Here is an 8,098-nt window from a genome sequence, read left to right as displayed (position 1 = left end):
CACACACTGTGTAAGTGGAAAATGTTAAGGATATCTCCCAGAATAATTCTTGCCTTTGGTGTGCTGTTGTTTGGGATTTTGTTTCAATTAAAATTAATTGACTGACTTGAAGCAAGCAGGTGAGTACCATAAAAGGCCTTAAATGCTGTCCTTAGAGAGGAAGAAAATGAGCTTATACTGATTTATTTAGATCACTGAAGGCCTCAATAAAAGACTCCCTGTTTTGTGCAAGCAAAAGACCAGGTGATTCAGAGGCTTACCTGTATCCTTTGAAATTGCTCCTAGAGGAACTTTTGCTGAAGCCTTTGGTCCTTATCTTATGTTTAACATTATGAAAACAGATCTCTGTACACATATATGGTCTAATTGAAGTAATCAAGATTGTACCTTTGTCAGATACAGACAACTCTGTTACATTTTCAGCGCAAAGATTTCCTCTGTCATCTAACCCTAATGTTATTTCTCTCTACAGTCACCCATCCTGCAAGACTCAAATGAAAACAATAGTACTGGGACTAAATCCTTCAGAAAGGTCTCCAGGAGAGTTGGAATATTGGTTAATTCCTGAAAACACAGAATTAATGTTCAGGCTCTGGTGAAAATACTAAGAACCAGCAGTGCACAATTATTTGGGCAGGTTTGGTACTAATATAATTGTACTGTGCCTGACTTGCCAGACAGAAAGTGGGAGAGATTAGGCTCATTTTCTTTTTGTAAGTAGATGTATTTCATATGACAAGTGGGGAGGGGAGGGGGAAGGAAGAAACAAGAATAATTGAGGTAATGTAGACAGTGAATAGTTTTACAATTGCTAATGACAGTTATATATCTTTGGTTGAGAAGAGAAGGTATTTCAAAAGCATTTTCCTCTCTAATTTTCCTGCAGATAGGAATTCAATTTGTTGGGCTGGAGCCACAGCCCTGCCAAGAAACAGAAGCTGAATGCAAGAATGTCAGTCAGACAGTGAACACTTCCAGTCTGCCTTCCCAAAGGAAAACTACCAGTAGTAGGCCCAGTGAAGGCATCTGGGTGGGTACCTCCTCAAACAACTTGATGTAGTTGACTGGAAGGAGAGGGGAAATGCTTGGTCATGACTCCTGGGGCAGAGGTGGTGTGCCTCTGTGGCAGTTCTGCACTACAGTTTCTCCTTCTGCCTGGCAGGACAATGAGGTGCCAGTCCCAGCTGCTGCTAACAACAGCTGTTCCACAAGAAGGGTTTGCTGAAGAAAGTGTGCACAGCTAAGAACATGTTGCAAGCCAGCTATGAGGTTTGACAGGCCTTTGAAAGGACAACATCCATGTCCTCACACCTTCACTGTGTCCTCCCTCCTTGCCATTTTCTATTTTGACCTCTAAGGCAAAGAAAAACCTGTCACAAAGTCAACTAGATGACCATCTGTCTAGCCCAAGCAATTGTAGAAGACTCCAGAAGCTGAGAATTAGGAAAATTAAAGCAAGAGAAAAGGAAGAAAAGCTATTTTCTTCAACTTCACAGGTTTATTTATTTTTTATTTTTGGCTAATTTTGAAGACTGTGGAAGAAAGATGATGGACGTTTTGCTTGTTTGTTTTGATGTGATGAAGTATTCCCTCATTTTTTTCCCTATTACTGGGAGAAAATGAGTGGTTAGCTCATTACTCTGACATCAGAGACAATATTTTTGGTCCACTGATTTATAGCTTCAATTTTTTCTTATTTACAGCCCCTTGCTTCTAAAATATTCTGGCTGAGGATGTAGCTATGGCCCTTTTTACATCACCTAAGGTAAAGTTTTAGACCCAAAGTGTTTGCAGCTAGCAAGCACAGGACCTGAAGCAAAAGTGTACTTGCTCGCATTCCCATTCACCTGTATATCCATCCACTGGTTGAGGATGTTCAGTTAAGAGGAGCATGCTTACCTAAGGAAAACATGTATTTTAACACCATGATGGAAGCCAGTGTTGATGCTGTCAGAAGTGATAGGAGCAGTGAGTAATTTTCATGCTGTCAAAATACCCCAAATCGAGGTGTCAACCACCTTCAGCTACCACTGAAGGGAGCTGCCGAGGGGTGTTGCTGAGACAAAGAGGGAGAATGTGGGAGTTTGTTCAGTTTTGATGAGGTGGGCTTGAATTACCCTGGAAATCGTGACTCAGATGTTTTTGTGGCCCCAGCTTGCATTACTCCAAGGAAACTCTCTGATGCCGAAGTCACAGTTTAGTTACATCAGTGACTAAGAAGTGTGAAGATTCATATTTTAGCACTTGGCAATCAGAGGCAGCATTAAACCATTTAAACATGAATGCTGATGAAACGAAGAACTTATGGTGCTGCTGACCATGGGTGTGCATTAGGATCCTAAACCGAGATGAATTATTTTATTGTTCCCTGTCACTTATTTTGGTTAATAGTTCAGGGATAAAATGAGTCTAGTGCTGTAAAAAAGGTACTTGTTTAATCCTGTCAGGAGAACCTACATTAATTTTCACTTTGCCTTATGTGCTAGTGTACAACTGAAAGAAAAATCTTGTCTGTACCCTGGACTGCCTTTCTTTAGCTAATAGAGAACGTCCACTTTTCTTTAAATGATGCCAAAGATAGCATTTTCTATCTCTTGTAGGAGAATCTTTAAAAGCAGCAACAGCCCTCTTCTATAATTGGATAGCATCCAGCACAAATTAGGTCTGTCCTGATTGCCTTTCAAAATGAAATTGTAAAAATTATTTGTATTACCAGATTTGCCAAGCCTTACAGTTTTATCATAGCTGTAGTATTATTGGTTATTTATTAAGTAGTGATTTCTCAGGTCTTGTGATTAAATGGAGATTTTGGTCCTATTTTACTCTTTTCAGTTAATTAATGTTTCTTCCTTTTGCAAGGATAGCTAGAAAAGGTGAATGTGAAAGGCTTAAAAATGCCAAGGGAAACCTCCTCCTAAGTTTGTAAATATGTGTCTGTATTTATGTGTGTGGGTGGGAATATGTCTGCTTATGTATTTTCAAAATGTTGTGACTTTTAACTGAATATCCTCCTTTGCTGATTATTTGTGAGTAACTGGTTGAAATCATCAAATGGCAATCAAAAATATTTTAACTGTTTCTTCAGTTGCTCCTTAGTGTGAACTAGGTTTAAGCAAACATATTTATGCAGAAATACCCATTTTTGGTGCCTTGAAGTAGATAAAGCATGATCCATAAAGTTCATCTTTTTTGGCCTGAGGCACTAAGGTTAACGCATTTTATTAACTGAGAGAACGTAGCAGGAAGTGGCAAATGGCTTTTTAACCAGGATGATTTATGGAGACACACTCCAAAGGAATAAAGAAAATTTCAGGTTTCTCTGTGACTGTTGTAGCTTTTTCGAATTAGGAAGCTGAATGGAATAAACCCATCTCTACAGCAACAGAAACAAGATAAATTCTTAGTAAAGATGGAGATACTAAACAAGAACAGCGAATCCAGTTGTTCCACTGGTGGCTGTGCTGGGGTGAGACATGAAAGAAGAACCAAACCTTCCTTTCTTTAAAATGGGGACCATTTCCATTATCCTCTCCTAATGCTACAGGTCCTATCAGAGATTAAAATCTCTGTACAAGCAAAACACTGGTACCTTGTTCAGAGCTGCTCAGCATTGTGGTTTTCTTTAGTTTTGCCAAGACAAGATGCACTAAGATCAATGAGGAAGCAAGTGCAATGAGCAAGATCCTACTTTACCACCTTTACTTACCGCACTCAGCCTGCCCTTTAGTTTTTACTTTGTTATGTGGCACCACAAGTGATGAAACAATCCATCAGCATAAACTAAGCTGCAGTCTCATTGGCAAGGATGTATTTTGCCTTTTTCTTCTGGAGCTTCCTGGTTGAGGCATGGGGAGACCTGGGTGGCCTTTGTCTAGGGAGCAGGCCAGAGGCACCATGCCTGCTTCCAGGTACTTGGGTACCAGGGCAGTGAAAGCCACCAAGTGAGCATCCAAGTGGTCAGGGAAGGTGAGCAAACAAAGCTTCTCTCATCAGAGGCTGTGGTGGCGGCCAAGGGCTGAAGCCTGGCAAGGCCATAACATGCATGTTTGCCCAATGGTGCTGGTGGAGCTGCCTGACCCTGCTGCTGCTGCCTTCCCTACACTGGCTGGGGCATTTGGGGAGCCATGTGGGGTGAATGGCTGGGGTTAGAATGACTAGAAGTGTCCCTCCTTCTGGTATTGCATTGTGCCAGAGAAATAGCCTTCTGCCTCCTATGAAAATCTCCCTGGAACATGGGAAGATGCTGAGCCACATGCATCAGTGGCTGGCGCAGTGATGCCTTTCCTGGTCCCTTACTTTCCATCAGTCACTACCAGAGACAGAAGTCCCAGCCATGGGCTCATCTGTGTCTACATGCATGAGTAACTGTTTCAGATCCCACATTTTTCAGTGTGAGGATTTGTGTAGTAACTTCAACATAGGCAATACCTGAAGCTGGGGTGTAACCCTGGGAGGCAGCAGTGACCCAGCGGTGGCCATAGCAGAAGCACCATTGCTTCCACTGGAAGTGATACTGCGAGTTTGGCAGAAGGTCTAGCAGCCTGTGGGTTCTTGAATTCAGAGCATAAAGGAGCAAGGGATCTAACGTCCAGTTTCTCTGATTGAGTAAAATGTGTTTGCAGATGGGGATGGCTAAGCAAGGCACCCCTGTGCAGTAGTTTCCAGGGCCAGGATTGCAAGCCCATGTCAAGAAGATCATGGCAGGGTTTGCAATGACAGGCTTTCCCCAATACTGAGCAGTTGCACAAGACCCTGCCTCCAACGCAAAGCTGGTGGAAGATGATCCCACCCACATCCAACCCCACTCCTAATGACACATTGCCACCTTCCTGCTGCAGTTCACCACCTATCACACATCTTATCACTGTTTAGGAGGCTGTGCTGCAAAGTAGATCAGTAAAATCATCCCGACTAAAAATATAAGTGTTTGGTTTGTTTTTCACCTGGATCCTAAAGGAGTGTGGCAGCACAGCAGAGGGATAACTGAAGTAAGAAGACAGGAACAGGCTATGGGAAACAGAAGGGACTGGAACTTCTAAAACTGGTTGTGCCACCAAAAACAGCATCTTGTGAAACCACACCAGGATCTACACAAAGGGTCTGTATTTGCATCTTTACAAATTTCCACAACATAGGAAAGCCCTTGATGTCGGCTCTGTTATCAGCAATGAGTGCTGTGTGCCAGACCTGCACGTGCCACTTCAGAAATGTGTGCCTAAGAAGGGAAGTTCTTAATCTGATTATTCAAGTAGGCTTGAGACTGGTTTGCAGTCTCTTGCATCAAGATCCAAAACATCTCCTGTCAGAAAAGATATCTTCACTTATGCCCCATAGCTACTGCCAACAGGATCAGAAATGCTGGTTTTAATTAAAAATGTTATTTCTAAATACAGTTTGCAGTGTATATGCTTGGTGAGAAGTGCTTCTCACCTTGTGAACTTTCAGACTGCTGTACTACTTATCAAAAGATTGCAAGCCTTTCTCTGATGCTTTTTCTACACAGGCTAAGCAATCGCATTTGGGTTCCACTGAAAGACTTTGCTGGTGTAGTTGTGCTGGCTCAGTGTTGAAAAACCCATGTTGGTAAAAAAGCTGGGAAACAAAAGGGCAGAACTCCCAATCTTTTACCATCATAGCTTATTTCATTTAATGTGGGCAGCTACAACCACAAAAGAACTCTCCTACAAACATTATCTAGGCTTTATCTATCTTCTGTATTAGAAAACTGCCAGTCACACCCCACATTCCCAACATCTAGTGTGCTTATAGGAGAAAACAAGTAGCATATTAATTAATGGCCTCAAATGATTTTAATTGATCAGGATGGGTCATCACTCAGGCCCCTGGACGAAAATCTTTCTTACTGTTCCATGTGTAAGACTGAACTCTTAAAAAAAGGCTGTTTTGTACAGGAACTCTTGCTAATATAGGCTCAGTTTGCATTGAGGGCTTTATTCTATTCTTCTAGCAATTAATGTTTTAAAGGGTAGATAAGCTCAAAGTCTTGACAAAAGTTATGGCTCGGACCTAGTAAGAACCAGCCTGGCTTTTCCTTGTCCTGCATCTTGTACAGTCACACCTATGGGTTTGAAATGCTACCACATGACAGCAATCCTGTCTTACACCCTCCTTCATTTACTTATGATAGACGTAAATAACCATATTTGTTTCAGAACAATAGAGGTTCAGACCCAACGTGCTCTGGACTAAACCACACAAATGAGGGTACTTCATTGTACAGTCAGGTTCAAAGTGCTCTTCCAAGTCCAATCAACCAAGGATTTTTCTATGAATCTCCCACTATTCTGCTGCTTAAGCAGTAACCCCGACAGAGAAGGTGCATAAATAAAATGTAAAATATGGTCAGCAGCACTTTTTCCAGGCACGCAGCTGCAGAATTAATTCACACTCTCTAATATGGCATGTCGCCACCCCCACCTAGAAAGCTACTATCACGTTACACCTGGGGTAGATCAGTCCAGCCTCCTTGGTGTGAAGTCCCCATTGAAACCATCAGTGATGGGTCTCTTAACACCCTCATGTGCAGTGATTGTGAACATGAAACCACTCAATGTGGCCACCAGCCCTCAGACATCTTCTGAAGCTCTCTGTGATGAGATAGGAAGGAAAGATAAATTCCTTCACAACAGAGTAGAATAGGATCACAGAGCACTTCAGTTTACCACACTCATAAATTTCAGGGGACAAGTCCTCAGAAGCCCTTGCTATGCACAGTGCCTGTGTGTGGTTTTGCACTGTGACTGCTCACCCCCTACAACAGCATAAGCTCAGATGTTCATTCACATTAATGCTGCAGCAAATCCATTCCCATACTGACAGGCAGTAAGTCAAGCACTAGTTACACCATCTCTGGCTGGTCTAGCTGCCTTCTCTGGGATCAGATGAGCTGATATGACAGAGGAAAGAAAGGTTTATATACAGAAGGTCTTAGAAAGCAAGCAAAACGAAAGTGCAATAGAGTCTTATCCACAAGCAGTCAAATCGCCATAATAAAAATGGTTTCAGTGTTTGTGACTTTGCTGCAACACTTGTCACATTTGATCATTTTCTTAAAGGCCACACTCTCAATTTTCTTCTTGAAGAAGCTGAAGGAACAGCTTTCATGTAAAAAATACAAAAAGCATCCCCGTGGTTGCAGGGCAAACCGTGAGAACACAACCCACAGCAGTTAGAAAAAACAGAAAGCAAATCACAACAGTACATCATTGCCCAAAAAAGCCACCCAGTATTATAATAGCCTCATGACTCTGGGAGGCAAACTGAGTGTGTTTTGAGTGCTTGGTATGGGTGCTACACTGATTCCACTGCAACTTTGCTTGACAATGTGAACTTGCCTGTGGTCCTTAGTCTGAGCCTGTGTGCCACCAGCACACTTAATTCCCCACATTGCCAAACGCCTCTTCCTTTTTACACAGTGCTGCTTTTCCTGCCAGCTGGTAACTTCAAGCAGACAATAAGATGCTTAGAAGCACACTGTAGACCTTTCCCAAGAGCAGGCTATCAATTTGTATGAAAACAAAAAAAGCAGAAGGACTCATCAAATTGTCATTGCATCTATACAGAGCTTTAAAAAAAAATGCTGATTTTTTTTTGTTTGCCTCTTTCCCTTCCTTTTATTTTTCATAAAGGTTTTCCCTGAAGCCTCAGCTCTCATGCACTGTTCAGCTGTTGTTGTGTTTCTGACAGAGGCCCTGTGGATTACAGGGGTCCCTTTCTTGCTGAGACTCTGATACTGCTAAAAAGAAAGCTTCCAAATGTTACTACATGCTGCATTATTTCTCTTTTTCTCATCTCTCATGTGTTTTCACTTATGTGTATATGTTGTTGTTTTTTTTGAGACTCTTCTGAAAGCTTTTAACTTCTCAAGCTCTCAGTCAAGCGCAGAGCTGAACACTGAACATTGTACAGACTCCCGTTCTGACAGATCCCGGAGAAAAGGGACTGAGCCATTTGTAGCAACTGGGAGCCCACGTATGTGGGCATGCACACAGACACACTCAGGGCTCCAGGAAGCTTTGCAGGAGGAAAGGCTGCAGGTTGGACCCATATAGGCTCAACATTTTTGCAAGCATACAAT

This window comes from Neopsephotus bourkii, unplaced genomic scaffold (genome assembly GCF_033783945.1).
Source record: "Neopsephotus bourkii isolate Nb327-2 ecotype Australia unplaced genomic scaffold, CSIRO-AGI_Nbou_v1 NB_1132, whole genome shotgun sequence".
NCBI classification, from domain to species: domain Eukaryota; kingdom Metazoa; phylum Chordata; class Aves; order Psittaciformes; family Psittacidae; genus Neopsephotus; species Neopsephotus bourkii.
The sequence above is the reverse complement of the archived record's forward strand: the minus strand, read 5'-3'. Positions refer to the sequence as shown.